This window comes from Pelmatolapia mariae, linkage group LG13, assembly GCF_036321145.2.
Source record: "Pelmatolapia mariae isolate MD_Pm_ZW linkage group LG13, Pm_UMD_F_2, whole genome shotgun sequence".
NCBI classification, from domain to species: Eukaryota; Metazoa; Chordata; class Actinopteri; order Cichliformes; family Cichlidae; genus Pelmatolapia; species Pelmatolapia mariae.
In genome coordinates this window covers 31421061-31440989 of record NC_086238.1, presented here as the reverse complement: position 1 = coordinate 31440989, position 19929 = coordinate 31421061, and positions in this window count along the sequence as shown.

The following is a 19929-nucleotide window of genomic DNA, read 5'->3' as shown; positions in this document are numbered from 1 at the left end:
GGCATTGATATTTAACATCAATGTAGAGAAGCTGGTCTGGCATTGATATTTAACATCAATGTAGAGAAGCTGGTCTGGCATCGATATTTAACATCACAGTAGAGAGGCTGGTCTGGCATTGATATGTGACAAGACAATAGAGACGTTCGTTTGACATTGATATGTGACATCACAGTAGAGAGGTGAATCTGGCATTGATATTTAACATCACAGTAGAGAGGTTCGTCTGACATTAATATGTGACATCACAATAGATAGATTCATCTGACATTAATATGTGACATCACAATAGAGAGTTGAATCTGTCATCGATATTTAACATCACAGTAGAGAGGTTCGTCTGACATTAATATGTGACATCACAATAGATAGATTCATCTGACATTAATATGTGACATCACAATAGAGAGTTGAATCTGTCATCGATATTCAACATCAATGTAGCGAGGCTGGTCTGGCATTGATATGTGACATCACAATAGAGAGGTGAATCTGTCATCGATATTCAACATCAATGTAGCGAGGCTGGTCTGGCATTGATATGTGACATCACAATAGAGAGGTGAATCTGGCATTGATATGTGACATCACAGTAGAGAGGTGAATCTGGCATTGATATGTGACATCACAATAGAGAGGTGAATGTGACATTGATATTTAACATCAATGATGAGAGGTTCGTCTGGCATTGATATGTGACATCACAATAGAGAGGTGAATCTGGCATTAATATTTAACATCTATGTAGAGAGGCTGGTCTGGCATTGATATGTGACATCACAATAGAGAGGTGAATCTGGCATTGATATTTAACATCAATGATGAGAGCTTCGTCTGGCATTGATATGTGACATCACAATAGAGAGGTGAATCTGGCATTGATATTTAACATCACAGTAGAGAGTTTCGTCGGACATTGATATGTGACATCACAATACAGAGGTGAATCTGGCATTGATATTTAACATCACAGTAGAGAGGTTCTTCTGACATTGATATGTGACATCACAATAGAGAGGTGAATCTGGCATTGATATTTAACATCAATGTAGAGAGGCTGGTCTGGCATTGATATGTGACATCACAATAGAGAGGTGAATCTGGCATTGATATTTAACATCACAGTAGAGAGGTTCGTCTGACATTGATATGTGACATCACAATAGAGAGGTTCATCTGACATTAATATGTGACATCACAATAGAGAGATGAATCTGGCATTGATATTTAACATCAATGTAGAGAGGCTGGTCTGGCATTGATATGTGACATCACAATAGAGAGGTGAATCTGGCATCGATATTCAACATCAATGTAGAGAGGCTGGTCTGGCATTGATATGTGAGATCACAATAAAGAGGTGAATCTGGCATAGATATTTAACATCACAGTAGAGAGGCTCGTCTGACATTGATATATGACACACAATATAGAGGTGAATCTGCCATTGATATTTAACATCACAGTAGAGAGGTTCGTCTGACATTGATATGTGACATCACAATAGAGAGGTGAATCTGGCATTAATATTTAACATCACAGTAGAGAGGTTCGTCTGACATTGATATGTGACATCACAATAGAGAGGTGAATGTGACATTGATATTTAACATCAATGATGAGAGGTTCGTCTGGCATTGATAGGTGACATCACAATAGAGAGGTGAATCTGGCATTAATATTTAACATCACAGTAGAGAGGTTCGTCTGACATTGATATGTGACATCACAATAGAGAGGTGAATGTGACATTGATATTTAACATCAATGATGAGAGGTTCGTCTGGCATTGATATGTCACATCACAATAGAGAGGTGAATCTGGCATCGATATTTAACATCACAGTAGAGAGGTTCGTCTGACATTGATATGTGACATCACAATAGAGAGGTGAATGTGACATTGATATTTAACATCAATGATGAGAGGTTCGTCTGGCATTGATATGTGACATCACAATAGAGAGGTGAATCTGGCATTAATATTTAACATCAATGTAGAGAGGCTGGTCTGGCATTGATATGTGACATCACAATAGAGAGGTGAATCTGGCATTGATATTCAACATCAATGTAGAGAGGCTGGTCTGGCATTGATATTTAACATCACAATACAGAGGCTGGTCTGGCATTGATATGTGACATCACAATAGAGACGTTCGTTTCACATTGATATGTGACATCACAATAGAGAGGTGAATCTGGTATCGATATTCAGCATCAATGTAGAGAGGCTGGTCTGGCATTGATATTTAACATAACAAAAGAGAGGCTGGTCTGGCATTGATATGTGACATCACAATAGAGAGGTGAATCTGACACTGATATGTGACATCACAATAGAGAGGTGAATCTGGCATTGATATTTAACATCAATGTAGAGAGGCTGGTCTGGCATTGATATGTGACATCACAATAGAGACGTTCGTTTCACATTGATATGTGACATCACAATAGAGAGGTGAATCTGGTATCGATATTCAGCATCAATGTAGAGAGGCTGGTCTGGCATTGATATTTAACATAACAAAAGAGAGGCTGGTCTGGCATTGATATGTGACATCACAATAGAGAGGTGAATCTGACACTGATATGTGACATCACAATAGAGAGGTGAATCTGGCATTGATATTTAACATCAATGTAGAGAGGCTGGTCTGGCATTGATATGTGACATCACAATAGAGAGGTGAATCTGGCATTGATATTTAACATCAATGTAGAGAGGCTGGTCTGGCATTGATATGTGACTTCACAATAGAGACGTACGTCTGACATTGATATGTGAGATAACAATAGAGAGGTGAATCTGACATTAATATGTGACATCACAATAGAGAGTTGAATCTGGCATCGATATTCAACATCACAGTAGAGAGGTTCGTCTGACATTGATATGTGACATCACAATAGAGAGGTGAATCTGGCATTGATATGTGACATCACAATAGAGAGGTCAAACTGGCATTGATATTTAACATCAATGTAGAGAGTTTCGTCTGGCATTGATATGTGACATCACAATAGAGAGGTGAATCTGGCATTGATATTTAACATCAGTGATGTGAGGTTCGTCTGACATTGATATGTGACATCACAATAGAGAGGTGAATCTGGCATTGATATTTAACATCACAGTAGAGAGGCTGGTCTGGCATTGACATGTGACATGACAATAGAGAGGTGAATCTGGCATTGATATTCAACATCAATGTAGAGAGGCTGGTCTGGCATTGATATGTGACATGACAATAGAGATGTGAATCTGGCATTGATATTTAACATCAATGTAGAGAAGCTGGTCTGGCATTGATATTTAACATCAATGTAGAGAGGCTGGTCTGGCATTGATATGTGACATCACAATAGAGAGGTGAATCTGGCATTGATAATTAACATCGATGTAGAGCGGCTGGTCTGGCATTAATATGTGAGATCACAATAGAGAGGTGAATCTGGCATTGATATTCACCATCAATGTAGAGAGGCTGGTCTATGATTGATATATGACATCACAATATAGAGGTGAATCTGGCATCGATATTTAACATCACAGTAGAGAGTTTCGTCGGGCATTGATATGTGACAAGACAATAGAGACGTTCGTTTGACATTGATATGTGACATCACAATAGAGACGCCGGTTTGACATTGATATGTGACATAACAATAGAGAGGTGAATCTGGCATTGATATTTAACATCAATGTAGAGAGGCTGGTCTGGCATTGATATATGAATTCACAATAGAGAGGTGAATCTGGCATTGATATTTAACATCAATGTAGAGAGGCTGGTCTGGCATTGATATGTGACATCACAATAGAGAGGTGAATCTGGCATTGATATGTGACATGACAATAGAGAGGTGAATCTGACATTGATATGTGACATCACAATAGAGAGGCTGGTCTGGCATTGATATGTGACATCACAATAGAGAGGTGAATCTGGCATTGATATGTGACATGACAATAGAGAGGCGAATCTGGCATTGATATGTGACATGACAATAGAGAGGTTAATCTGGCATTGATATGTGACATCACAGTAGAGAGGTGAATCTGGCATTGATATGTGACATCACAATAGAGAGGTGAATCTGGCATTGATATTTAACATCACAGTAGAGAGGTTCGTCTGACATTAATATGTGACATCACAATAGAAAGATTCATCTGACATTAATATGTGACATCACAATAGAGAGTTGAATCTGGCATTGATATTTAACATCAATGTAGAGAGGTTCATCTGACATTAATATGTGACATCACAATAGAGAGGTGAATCTGGCATTGATATGTGACATCACAGTAGAGAGGTGAATCTGGCATTGATATGTGACATCACAATAGAGAGGTGAATCTGGCATTGATATTTAACATCACAGTAGAGAGGTTCGTCTGGCATTGATATGTGACATCACAATAGAGAGGTGAATCTGGCATTGATATTTAACATCAATGATGAGAGCTTCGTCTGGCATTGATATGTGACATCACAATAGAGAGGTGAATCTGGCATTGATATTTAACATCACAGTAGAGAGTTTCGTCGGACATTGATATGTGACATCACAATAGAGAGGTGAATATGGCATTGATATTTAACATCACAGTAGAGAGGTTCTTCTGACATTGATATGTGACATCACAATAGAGAGGTGAATCTGGCATTGATATTTAACATCACAGTAGAGAGGTTCTTCTGACATTGATATGTGACATCACAATAGAGAGGTGAATCTGGCATTGATATTTAACATCACAGTAGAGAGGTTCGTCTGACATTGATATGTGACATCACAATAGAGAGGTGAATCTGGCATCGATATTCAACATCAATGTAGAGAGGCTGGTCTGGCATTGATATGTGACATCACAATAGAGAGGTGAATCTGGCATTGATATTTAACATCAATGTAGAGAGGCTGGTCTGGCATTGATATATGACATCACAATAGAGAGGTGAATCTGGCATTGATATTTAACATCAATGTAGAGAGACTGGTCTGGCATTGATATGTGACATGACAATAGAGATGTTCGTTTGACATTGATATGTGAGATAACAATAGAGAGGTGAATCTGGCATTGATATTTAACATCACAGTAGAGAGGTTCGTCTGACATTGATATGTGACATCACAATAGAGAGGTGAATCTGGCATTGATATTCACCATCAATGTAGAGAGGCTGGTCTGGCATTGATATGTGACAAGACAATAGAGACGTTCGTTTGACATTGATATGTGACATCACAATAGAGACGCCGGTATGACATTGATATGTGACATAACAATAGAGAGGTGAATCTGGCATTGATATTTAACATCAATGTAGAGAGGCTGGTCTGGCATTGATATTTAACATAACAATAGAGAGGCTGGTCTGGCATTGATATGTGACATGACAATGGAGAGAAGAATCTGGCATTGATATGTGACATCACAGTAGAGAGGTGAATCTGGCATTGATATGTGACATCACAACAGAGAGGTGAATGTGACATTGATATTTAACATCAATGATGAGAGGTTCGTCTGGCATTGATATGTGACATCACAATAGAGAGGTGAATCTGGCATTAATATTTAACATCTATGTAGAGAGGCTGGTCTGGCATTGATATGTGACATCACAATAGAGAGGTGAATCTGGCATTGATATTTAACATCAATGATGAGAGCTTCTTCTGGCATTGATATGTGACATCACAATAGAGAGGTGAATCTGGCATTGATATTTAACATCACAGTAGAGAGTTTCGTCGGACATTGATATGTGACATCACAATAGAGAGGTGAATATGGCATTGATATTTAACATCACAGTAGAGAGGTTCTTCTGACATTGATATGTGACATCACAATAGAGAGGTGAATCTGGCATTGATATTTAACATCAATGATGAGAGCTTCTTCTGGCATTGATATGTGACATCACAATAGAGAGGTGAATCTGGCATTGATATTTAACATCACAGTAGAGAGTTTCGTCGGACATTGATATGTGAGATCACAATAGAGAGGTGAATCTGACATTGATATTTAACATCAATGTAGAGAGGCTGGTCTGGCATTGATATGTGACATCACAATAGAGAGGTGAATATGGCATTGATATTTAACATCACAGTAGAGAGGTTCTTCTGACATTGATATGTGACATCACAATAGAGAGGTGAATCTGGCATTGATATTTAACATCAATGTAGAGAGGCTGGTCTGGCATTGATATGTGACATCACAATAGAGAGGTGAATCTGGCATTGATATTTAACATCACAGTAGAGAGGTTCGTCTGACATTGATATGTGACATCACAATAGAGAGGTTCATCTGACATTAATATGTGACATCACAATAGAGAGATGAATCTGGCATTGATATTTAACATCAATGTAGAGAGGCTGGTCTGGCATTGATATGTGACATCACAGTAGAGAGGTTCATCTGACATTAATATGTGACATCACAATAGAGAGGTGAATCTGGCATTGATATTTAACATCAATGTAGAGAGGCTGGTCTGGCATGGATACATGACATCACAATAGAGAGGTGAATCTGGCATTGATATTTAACATCACAGTAGAGAGGCTGGTCTGGCATTGACATGTGACATGACAATAGAGAGGTGAATCTGGCATTGATATTCAACATCAATGTAGAGAGGCTGGTCTGGCATTGATATGTGAGATCACAATAGAGAGGTGAATCTGGCATCGATATTCAACATCAATGTAGAGAAGCTGGTCTGGCATTGATATTTAACATCACAGTAGAGAGGTTCGTCTGACATTGATATGTGACATCACAATAGAGAGGTGAATGTGACACTGATATTTAACATCAATGATGAGAGGTTCGTCTGGCATTGATATGTGACATCACAATAGAGAGGTGAATCTGGCATTGATATTTAACATCACAGTAGAGAGGTGAATCTGGCATTGATATTTAACATCACAGTAGAGAGTTTCGTCGGACATTGATATGTGACATCACAATAGAGAGGTGAATATGGCATTGATATTTAACATCACAGTAGAGAGTTTCGTCGGACATTGATATGTGACATCACAATAGAGAGGTTCGTTTGATATTGATATGTGACATCACAATAGAGAGGTGAATCTGGCATCGATATGTGACATCACAATAGAGAGGCTGGTCTGGCATTGTTATGTGACATCCCAATAGAGAGGTGAATCTGGCATTGATATTTAACATCAATGTAGAGAGGCTGGTCTGGCATTGATATGTGACATCACAATAGAGAGGTGAATCTGGCATTGATATGTGACATCACAATAGAGAGGTGAATCTGGCATTGATATTTAACATCAATGTAGAGAGGCTGGTCTGGCATTGATATGTGACATCACAATAGAGAGGTGAATCTGGCATTGATATTTAACATCAATGTAGATAGGCTGGTCTGGCATTGATATGTGACATCACAATAGAGAGGTTGGTCTGGCATTGATATTTAACATCACAATAGAGAGGTGAATTTGGCATTGATATTTAACATCAATGTAGAGAGGCTGGTCTGGCATTGATATTTGACATCACAACAGAGAGGTGAATCTGGCATTGATATTTAACATCAATGTAGATAGGCTGGTCTGGCATTGATATTTAACATCAATGTAGATAGGCTGGTCTGGCATTGATATTTAACATCAATGTAGAGAGGCTGGTCTGGCATTGATATTTGACATCACAATAGAGAGGTGAATCTGTCATTGATATTTAACATCACAGTAGAGAGGCTGGTCTGGCATTGATATGTGACATCACAATAGAGAGGTGAATCTGACATTGATATTTAACATCAATGTAGAGAGTTGAATCTGGCATTGATATGTGACATCACAATAGAGAGGTGAATTTGGCATCGATATGTGACATCACAATAGAGAGGTGAATCTGACATTGATATTTAACATCAATGTAGAGAGTTGAATCTGGCATTGATATGTGACATCACAATAGAGAGGTGAATCTGGCATTGATATTTAACATCAATGTAGAGAGGTGAGTCTGGCATTGATATGTGACATCACAATAGAGAGGTTCTTTTGACATATATATGTGACATCGCAATAGAGAGGTTCTTTTGACATTGATATGTGACATCACAATAGAGAGGTGAATCTGGCATCTATATGTGACATCACAATAGAGAGTTGAATCTGTAATTGATTTTTAACATATATGTAGAGAGGCAGGTCTGACATTGATATGTGACATCACAATAGAGAGGTTGGTCTGGCATTGATATTTAACATCACAATAGAGAGGTGAATCTGGCATTGATATTTAACATCAATGTAGAGAGGCTGGTCTGGCATTGATATTTGACATCACAACAGAGAGGTGAATCTGTCATTGATATTTAACATCACAGTAAAGAGGCTGGTCTGGCATTGACATGTGACATCACAATAGAGAGGTGAATCTGACATTGATATGTGACATCACAATAGAGAGGTTCTTTTGACATCCAGTGGCTTGCAAAAGTATTCGGCCCCCTTGAACTTTCCCACATTTTGTCACATTACAGCCACAAACATGAATCAATTTTTTTGGAATTCCACGTGAAAGACCAATACAAAGTGGTGTACACGTGAGAAGTGGAACGAAAGTCATACATGATTCCAAACATTTTTTACAAATAAATAACTGCAAAGTGGGGTGTGCGTAATTATTCAGCCCCCTTTGGTCTGAGTGCAGTCAGTTGCCCATAGACATTGCCTGATGAGTGCTAATGACTAAATAGAGTGCACCTGTGTGTAATCTAATGTCAGTACAAATACAGCTGCTCTGTGACGGCTTCAGAGGTTGTCTAAGAGAATATTGGGAGCAACAACACCATGAAGTCCAAAGAACACACCAGACAGGTCAGGGATAAAGTTATTGAGAAATTTAAAGCAGGCTTAGGCTACAAAAAGATTTCCCAAGCCTTGAACATCCCACGGAGCACTGTTCAAGCGATCATTCAGAAATGGAAGGAGTTTATAACTGTAAACCTACCAAGACAAGGCCGTCCACCTAAACTCACAGGCTGAACAAGGAGAGAGCTGATCAGAAATGCAGCCAAGAGGCTCATGGTGACTCTGGACGAGCTGCAGAGATCTACAGCTCAGGTGGGGGAATCTGTCCATAGGACAACTATTAGTTGTGCACTGCACAAAGTTGGCCTTTATGGAAGAGTGGCAAGAAGAAAGCCATTGTTAACAGAAAACCATAAGAAGTCCCGTTTGCAGTTTGCCACAAGCCATGTGGGGGACACAGCAAACATGTGGAAGAAGGTGCTCTGGTCAGATGAGACCAAAATGGAACTTTTTGGCCAAAATGCAAAACGCTATGTGTGGCGGAAAACTAACACTGCACATCACTCTGAACACACCATCCCCACTGTCAAATATGGTGGTGGCAGCATCATGCTCTGGGGGTGCTTCTCTTCAGCAGGGACAGGGAAGCTGGTAAGAGTTGATGGGAAGATGGATGGAGCCAAAAACAGGGCAATCTTGGAAGAAAACCTCTTGGAGTCTGCAAAAGACTTGAGACTGGGGCGGAGGTTCACCTTCCAGCAGGACAACGACCCTAAACATAAAGCCAGGGCAACAATGGAATGGTTTAAAACAAAACATATCCATGTGTTAGAATGGCCCAGTCAAAGTCCAGATCTAAATCCAATCGAGAATCTGTGGCAAGATCTGAAAACTGCTGTTCACAAACGCTGTCCATCTAATCTGACTGAGCTGGAGCTGTTTTGCAAAGAAGAATGGGCAAGGATTTCAGTCTCTAGATGTGCAAAGCTGGTAGAGACATACCCTAAAAGACTGGCAGCTGTAATTGCAGCAAAATGTGGTTCTACAAAGTAATGACTCAGGGGGCTGAATAGTTATGCACACCCCACTTTGCAGTTATTTATTTGTAACAAATGTTTGGAATCATGTATGATTTTCGTTGCACTTCTCACGTGTACACCACTTTGTATTGGTCTTTCACGTGGAATTCCAATAAAATTGATTCATGTTTGTGGCTGTAATGTGACAAAATGTGGGAAAGTTCAAGGGGGCCGAATACTTATGCAAGCCACTGTATATATGTGACATCGCAATAGAGAGGTTCTTTTGACATTGATATGTGACATCACAATAGAGAGGTGAATCTGGCATCTATATGTGACATCACAATAGAGAGTTGAATCTGGAATTGATATTTAACATATATGTAGAGAGGCAGGTCTGACATTGATATGTGACATCACAATAGAGAGGTGAATCTGGCATTGATATTTAACATCACAGTAGAGAGGTGAAACTGGCATTGATATGTGACATAACAATAGAGAGGTGAATCTGGCATTGATATGTGACATCACAATAGAGAGGTGAATCTGGCATTGATATGTGACATCACAATAGAGAGGTGAATCTGGCATTGATATTTAACATCAATGAAGAGAGGCTGGTCTGGCATTGATATGTGACATGACAATAGAGAGGTGAATCTGGCATTGATATGTGACATCACAATAGAGAGGTGAATCTGGCATTGATATGTGACATCACCATAGAGAGGTTAATCTGGCATTGATATGTGACATCAAAATAGAGAGGATCGTTTCACATTGATATTTGACATCACAGCAGTGAGGCGAAACTGGCATTGATATTTGAAATCACATTATAAACGCGAATCTGGGATTGATATTTGTTAGAGTGAATTGTTAAATGTTTGTCATTTTTATTCTTACCATTTGTACTTTAACTGTGTGTTGAAAGGAATTGTTTTGTTCTCCCCTCCCCAGATTCTCGAGGTTCTGAGTGGGGGGCTGTAGTGTTTTATCACAGGCAACATCCTTGTGAAGGTCTATTTGATGTGGTAAAACTTCCTGTCCTTTGTATGGCATCACATTCCTTGTTCACATGTATACCCATGTAAGCCGTTATATGTTAATGACCCTATGCATATTCAAGTAACCACAATAAAAGGAGTGCTAAGGGGAACCTGGCTGAGAGTCTGACGGAGGTCAAGTGGGTGGAACGACACTTGGCTCCAGGCAGGCCTCCCTCATGCATGAGTATCACAAAGAACTTTGCCTACTTTGTGTCTTGCTTGCTGTGTTATTACATTGCCTTTAACGTTCCAGCGAATAGGTTTAAGCTACAAACCTATCAATATTTGACATCACAATAGAGAGGTGAATCTGGCATTGATGTGTGACATCACAATAGATAGGTGAATCTGGCATTGACATGTGACATCACAATAGAGAGGCGACTCTGGCATTGATATGTGACATCACAATAGAGAGATGAATCTGGCATCGATATTCAACCCCAATGTAGAGAGGCTGGTCTGGCATTGATATGTGACATCACAATAGAGAGGTGAATCTGGCATCGATATTCAACATCAATGTAGAGAGGCTGGTCTGACATTGATATGTGACAACACAATAGAGAGGTGAATCTGGCATCGATATGTGACATCACAGTAGAGAGGTTCGTTTGATATTGATATGTGACATCACAATAGAGAGGTGAATCCGGCATTGATATTTAACATCAATGTAGAGAGGCTGGTCTGGCATTGATATTTAACATCACAGTAAAGAGGCTGGTCTGGCATTGATATGTGACATCACAATAGAGAGGTTCGTTTCACATTGATGTGTGACATCACAATAGAGAGGTGAATCTGGCATTGATATTTAACATCAATGTAGAGAGGTTCGTCTGACATTGATATGTGACATCACAATAGAGAGGTGAATCTGGCATCGATGTGTGACATCACAATAGAGAGGTTGGTTTGACATTGATATGTGAAATCGCAATAGAGAGGTGAATCTGACATTGATATTTAACATCAATGTAGAGAGGCAGGTCTGGCATTGATATGTGACATCACAATAGAGAGGATCGTTTGACATTGATATGTGACATCACAATAGAGAGTTGAATCTGGCATTGATATGTGACATCACAATAGAGAGGTGAATCTGGCACTGATATTTAATATCACAGTGGAGAGGTTCGTCTGACTTTGATATGTGACATCACAATAGAGAGGTGAATCTGTCATTGATATTTAACATCACAGTAGAGAGGTTCGTCTGGCATTGATATGTGACATCACAATAGACAGGTGAATCTGGCACTGATATTTAATATCACAGTAGAGAGGTTCGTCTGACGTTCATATGTTACATCACAATAGAGAGGTGAATCTGTCATTGATATTTAACATCACAGTAGAGAGGTTCGTCTGGCATTGATATGTGACATCACAATAGAGAGATGAATCTGGCATTGATATTTAACATCACAATAGAGAGGTTCGTCTGACATTGACGTGTGACATCACAATAGAGAGGTGAATCTGACATTGATATTTAACATATATGTAGAGAAGCAGGTCTGACATTGATATGTGACATCACAATAGAGAGGTGAATCTGGAATTGATATTTAACATCAATGTAGAGAGTTGAATCTGGCATTGATATTTAACATCAATGATGAGAGGTTCGTCTGGCATTGATATGTGACATCACAATAGAGAGGTGAATCTGGCATTAATATTTAACATCTATGTAGAGAGGCTGGTCTGGCATTGATATGTGACATCACAATAGAGAGGTGAATCTGGCATTGATATTTAACATCAACGTAGAGAGGCTGGTTTGGCATTGATATGTGACATCACAATAGAGAGGTGAATCTGGCATTGATATTTAACATCACAGTAGAGAGTTTCGTCGGACATTGATATGTGACATCACAATAGAGAGGTGAATCTGGCATTGATATTTAACATCAATGAAGAGAGGCTGGTCTGGCATTGATATGTGACATGACAATAGAGAGGTGAATCTGGCATTGATATGTGACATCACAATAGAGAGGTGAATCTGGCATTGATATGTGACATCACCATAGAGAGGTTAATCTGGCATTGATATGTGACATCAAAATAGAGAGGATCGTTTCACATTGATATTTGACATCACAGCAGTCAGGCGAAACTGGCATTGATATTTGAAATCACATTATAAACGCGAATCTGGGATTGATATTTGTTAGAGTGAATTGTTAAATGTTTGTCATTTTTATTCTTACCATTTGTACTTTAACTGTGTGTTGAAAGGAATTGTTTTGTTCTCCCCTCCCCAGATTCTCGAGGTTCTGAGTGGGGGGCTGTAGTGTTTTATCACAGGCAACATCCTTGTGAAGGTCTATTTGATGTGGTAAAACTTCCTGTCCTTTGTATGGCATCACATTCCTTGTTCACATGTATACCCATGTAAGCCGTTATATGTTAATGACCCTATGCATATTCAAGTAACCACAATAAAAGGAGTGCTAAGGGGAACCTGGCTGAGAGTCTGACGGAGGTCAAGTGGGTGGAACGACACTTGGCTCCAGGCAGGCCTCCCTCATGCATGAGTATCACAAAGAACTTTGCCTACTTTGTGTCTTGCTTGCTGTGTTATTACATTGCCTTTAACGTTCCAGCGAATAGGTTTAAGCTACAAACCTATCAATATTTGACATCACAATAGAGAGGTGAATCTGGCATTGATGTGTGACATCACAATAGATAGGTGAATCTGGCATTGACATGTGACATCACAATAGAGAGGCGACTCTGGCATTGATATGTGACATCACAATAGAGAGATGAATCTGGCATCGATATTCAACCCCAATGTAGAGAGGCTGGTCTGGCATTGATATGTGACATCACAATAGAGAGGTGAATCTGGCATCGATATTCAACATCAATGTAGAGAGGCTGGTCTGACATTGATATGTGACAACACAATAGAGAGGTGAATCTGGCATCGATATGTGACATCACAGTAGAGAGGTTCGTTTGATATTGATATGTGACATCACAATAGAGAGGTGAATCCGGCATTGATATTTAACATCAATGTAGAGAGGCTGGTCTGGCATTGATATTTAACATCACAGTAAAGAGGCTGGTCTGGCATTGATATGTGACATCACAATAGAGAGGTTCGTTTCACATTGATGTGTGACATCACAATAGAGAGGTGAATCTGGCATTGATATTTAACATCAATGTAGAGAGGTTCGTCTGACATTGATATGTGACATCACAATAGAGAGGTGAATCTGGCATCGATGTGTGACATCACAATAGAGAGGTTGGTTTGACATTGATATGTGAAATCGCAATAGAGAGGTGAATCTGACATTGATATTTAACATCAATGTAGAGAGGCAGGTCTGGCATTGATATGTGACATCACAATAGAGAGGATCGTTTGACATTGATATGTGACATCACAATAGAGAGTTGAATCTGGCATTGATATGTGACATCACAATAGAGAGGTGAATCTGGCATTGATATTTAACATCAATGTAGAGAGAGAGGTCTGGCATTGATATGTGACATCACAATAGAGAGGTGAATCTGGCACTGATATTTAATATCACAGTGGAGAGGTTCGTCTGACTTTGATATGTGACATCACAATAGAGAGGTGAATCTGTCATTGATATTTAACATCACAGTAGAGAGGTTCGTCTGGCATTGATATGTGACATCACAATAGACAGGTGAATCTGGCACTGATATTTAATATCACAGTAGAGAGGTTCGTCTGACGTTCATATGTTACATCACAATAGAGAGGTGAATCTGTCATTGATATTTAACATCACAGTAGAGAGGTTCGTCTGGCATTGATATGTGACATCACAATAGAGAGATGAATCTGGCATTGATATTTAACATCACAATAGAGAGGTTCGTCTGACATTGACGTGTGACATCACAATAGAGAGGTGAATCTGACATTGATATTTAACATATATGTAGAGAAGCAGGTCTGACATTGATATGTGACATCACAATAGAGAGGTGAATCTGGAATTGATATTTAACATCAATGTAGAGAGTTGAATCTGGCATTGATATTTAACATCAATGATGAGAGGTTCGTCTGGCATTGATATGTGACATCACAATAGAGAGGTGAATCTGGCATTAATATTTAACATCTATGTAGAGAGGCTGGTCTGGCATTGATATGTGACATCACAATAGAGAGGTGAATCTGGCATTGATATTTAACATCAACGTAGAGAGGCTGGTTTGGCATTGATATGTGACATCACAATAGAGAGGTGAATCTGGCATTGATATTTAACATCAACGTAGAGAGGCTGGTCTGGCATTGATATTTGACATCACAATAGAGAGGTGAATCTGGCATTGATATTTGACATCACATTAGAAACGCTAATCTGGCATTGATATTTGACATCACAGCAGTGAGGCGAATCTGGCATTCCCTGTTTGACATCACAGCAGTGAGGCGAATCTGGCATTGATATTTGACATGACAATAGAGAGGCAAAACTGGCATTGATATTTGACATCATAATAGACAGGAGAATATGGCATTGATATTTGACATCACAGCAGAGATGAGAGTCCGGTATTGATATTTGACATCACATGAGAGACGCCAATCTGGCATTGATATTTGACATCACAGCAGTGAGGCGAATCTGGCATTCCTATTTGACATCACAGCAGTGAGGCGAATCTGGCATTGATATTTGACATGACAATAGAGAGGCAAAACTGGCATTGATATTTGACATCATAATAGACAGGAGAATATGGCATTGATATTTGACATCATAATAGAGAGGATAATCTGGCATTGATATTTGAAAACACAATAGAGAAGCGAATCTCGCTTTGATATGTGACATCACAGTAAAGAGGTGAATGTGGCATTGATATTTGAAATCAGAAGAGAGAGGCGAATCTCGCTTTGATATGTGACATCACAACAGAGAGGCGAATCTGGCATTGATCTTTGACATCACAGCAGTGAGGCGAATCTGGCATTGATCTTTTGGCATCATAATAGAGACGAGTATCTGGCATTGATATGTGACATCACAACAAACAGGCAAATCTCGTATTGATATGTGACATCACGATAGAAAGGCGAATCTGGTATTGATAATTGACATCACAGCAAAGATGCGAGTATGATATTGTTTTATGACATCACAGCTGAGAGAAGAATCTGGCATTGATTGTTGACAACACAATAGAGGGATGAATCTGGCATTGATATTTGACATCACAACAGAGAGGCGAATATGGCATTGATATTTGACATCACAATAGAGAGGTGAATCTGGTATACATATTTGACATGACAATAGAGAGGTGAATCTGGTATTGATATTTGACTTAACAATAGAGAGGCGAATCTGGCATTGATATTTGACATCACAATAGAGAGGTGAATCTGGTATACATATTTGACATTACAATAGAGAGGTGAATCTGGTATTGATATTTGACTTAACAATAGAGAAGTTAATCTGGCATTGATATTTGACATCAGAACAGAGAGCCGAATCTGGTATTGATATTTGACATGACAATAGAGAGGTGAATCTGGCATTGATATGTGACATGACAATAGAGAGGAGAATCTGGCATTGATATTTGACATCACAATAGAGAGGCAAAACTGGCATTGATATTTGACATCACATTAGAAACGCGAATCTGGCATTGATATTTGACATCACAGCAGTGAGGCGAATCTGGCATTGATATTTGAGATCACAATAGAGAGGCGAATCTGGCATTGATATTTGACAAGACAATAGAGAGGCGAAACTGGCATTGATATTTGACATCACAATAGACAGGCGAATCTCACATTGATATGTGACATCAAAACAGAGAGGCGAATCTGGCATTGATATTTGACATCACAATAGAGAGGTGAATCTGGTATTGATATTTGACTTAACAATAGAGAAGTTCAGCTGGCATTGATATTTGACATCAGAACAGAGATTCGAATCTGGTATTGATATTTGACATGACAATAGAGAGGTGAATCTGGCATTGATACGTGACATCACAATAGAGAGGCGAATCTGGCATTGATATTTGGCACCATCATAGTGAGGAGAATCTGGTATTGATATTTGACTTAACAATAGAGAAGTTCAGCTGGCATTGATATTTGACATCAGAACAGAGAGGCGAATCTGGTATTGATATTTGTCATCTCAATAGAGAGGCAAAACTGGAATTGATATTTGATATCACATTAGAAACGCGAATCTGGCATTGATATTTGACATCACAATAGAGAGGCGAATCTTGCATTGATATTTAACATCACAGCAGTGAGGCGAATCTGGCATTGATATTTGAGATCACAATAGAGAGGCGAATCTGGCATTGATATTTGACATCACAGCAGTGACGCGAATCTGTCATTGCTATTTGACACCACAGCAGTGAGGCGAATCTGGCATTGATATTTGACATGACAATAGAGAGGCGAAACTGGCATGGATATTTGACATCATAATAGAGAGGAGAATCTGGCATTGATATTTGACATCACATTAGAGAGGCGAATCTGGCTTTGATATTTGACATCACAATAGAGAGGTGAATCTGGCTTTGATATTTGACATCACAATAGAGAGGCGAATCTGGCTTTGATATTTGACATCACAATAGAGAGGCGAATCTGGCTTTGATATTTGACATCACAATAGAGAGGTGAATCTGGCATTGATATTTGACATCACAATAGAGAGGCGAATCTGCATTGATATTTGACATCAGAACAGAGAGGCGAATTTGGTATGGATATTTGACATCATAGCAGTGAGGCGAATCTGGCATTGATATTTGACCTGACAATAGAGAGGCGAAACTGGCATTGATATTTGTCATCACAGCAGTGAGGCGAACCTGGCATTGATATTTGACATCACAGCAGTGAGGCGAATCTGGCATTGATATGTGACATCACATCGGAGACGCGAATCTGGCATTGATATTTGACATCACAGCAGAGAGATGAATTTGGCATTGATATTTGACATCACATCAGAGACGCGAATCTGGCATTGAGATTTGGCATCATCATAGTGAGGAGAATCTGGCATTGATATTTGACATCACAGCAGAGACGAGAGTCCGGTATTTATATTTGACATCACATGAGAGACGCCAATCTGGCATTGATATTTGACATCACAGCAGTGAGGCGAATCTGGCATTGATATTTGACATCATAATAGAGAGGAGAATCTGGCATTGATATTTGACATCACAATAGAGAAGCGAATCTCGCTTTGATATGTGACATCACAGCAGTGAGGCGAATCTGGCATTGATATTTGACATCACAATAGAGAGGCGAATCTGGCATTGATATTTGTCATCACAGCAGTGAGGCGAATCTGGCATTGATATGTGACATCACATCAGAGACGCGAATCTGGCATTGATATTTGACATCATAATAGAGAGGAGAATCTGGCATTGATATTTGACATCACAATAGAGAAGCGAATCTCGCTTTGATATGTGACATAACAGTAAAGAGGTGAATCTGGCATTGATATTTGACATCACAATAGAGAGGCGAATCTGGCATTGATATTTGACATCACAGCAGTGAGGCGAACCTGGCATTGATATTTGACCTGACAATAGAGAGGCGAAACTGGCATTGATATTTGTCATCACAGCAGTGAGGCGAATCTGGCATTCCTATTTGACATCACAGCAGTGAGGCGAATCTGGCATTGATATTTGACATGACAATAGAGAGGCAAAACTGGCATTGATATTTGACATCACAGCAGAGACGAGAGTCCGGTATTGATATTTGACATCACATGAGAGACGCCAATCTGGCATTGATATTTGACATCACAGCAGTGAGGCGAATCTGGCATTGATATGTGACATCACATCAGAGACGCGAATCTGGCATTGATATTTGACATCACATCAGAGACGCGAATCTGGCATTGATATTTGACATCACATCGGAGACGCGAATCTGGCATTGATATTTGACATCACAGCAGAGAGACGAATCTGGCATTGATATTTGACATAACAATACAGAGGCGGATCTGGCATTGATATTTGACATCACATGAGAGACGCGAATCTGGCATTGAAATTTGACATCACAATAGACAGACGAATCTCACACTGATATGTGACATCAAAACAGAGAGGCGAATGTGGCATTGATATTTGACATCACAGCAGTGAGGCGAATCTGTCATTGCTATTTGACACCACAGCAGTGAGGCGAATCTGGCATTGATATTTGACATGACAATAGAGAGGCAAAACTGGCATTGATAATTGACATCATAATAGAGAGGAGAATCTGGCATTGATATTTGACATCACATTAGAGAAGCGAATCTCGCTATGCTATGTGACATCACAGTAAAGAGGTGAATCTGGCATTGATATTTGACATCACAATAGAGAGGCGAATCTGGCTTTGATATTTGACATCACAATATAGAGGTGAATCTGGCATTGATATTTGACATCACAATAGAGAGGCGAATCTGGCATTGATATTTGACATCAGAACATAGAGGCGAATTTGGTATTGATATTTGACATCATAGCAGTGAGGCGAATCTGGCATTGATATTTGACCTGACAATAGAGAGGCGAAACTGGCATTGATATTTGTCATCACAGCAGTGAGGCGAATCTGGCATTGATATTTGACTTAACAATTGAGAGGTAACTCTGGCATTGATATGTGACATCACAGCAGAGAGACGAATCTGGCATTGATATTTGACATAACAATACAGAGGCGGATCTGGCATTGATATTTGACATCACATCAGAGACGCGAATCTGGCATTGAGATTTGGCATCATCATAGTGAGGAGAATCTGGCATTGATATTTGACATCACAGCAGTGACGAGAGTCCGGTATTTATATTTGACATCACATGAGAGACGCCAATCTGGCATTGATATTTGACATCACAGCAGTGAGGCGAATCTGGCATTGATATTTGAC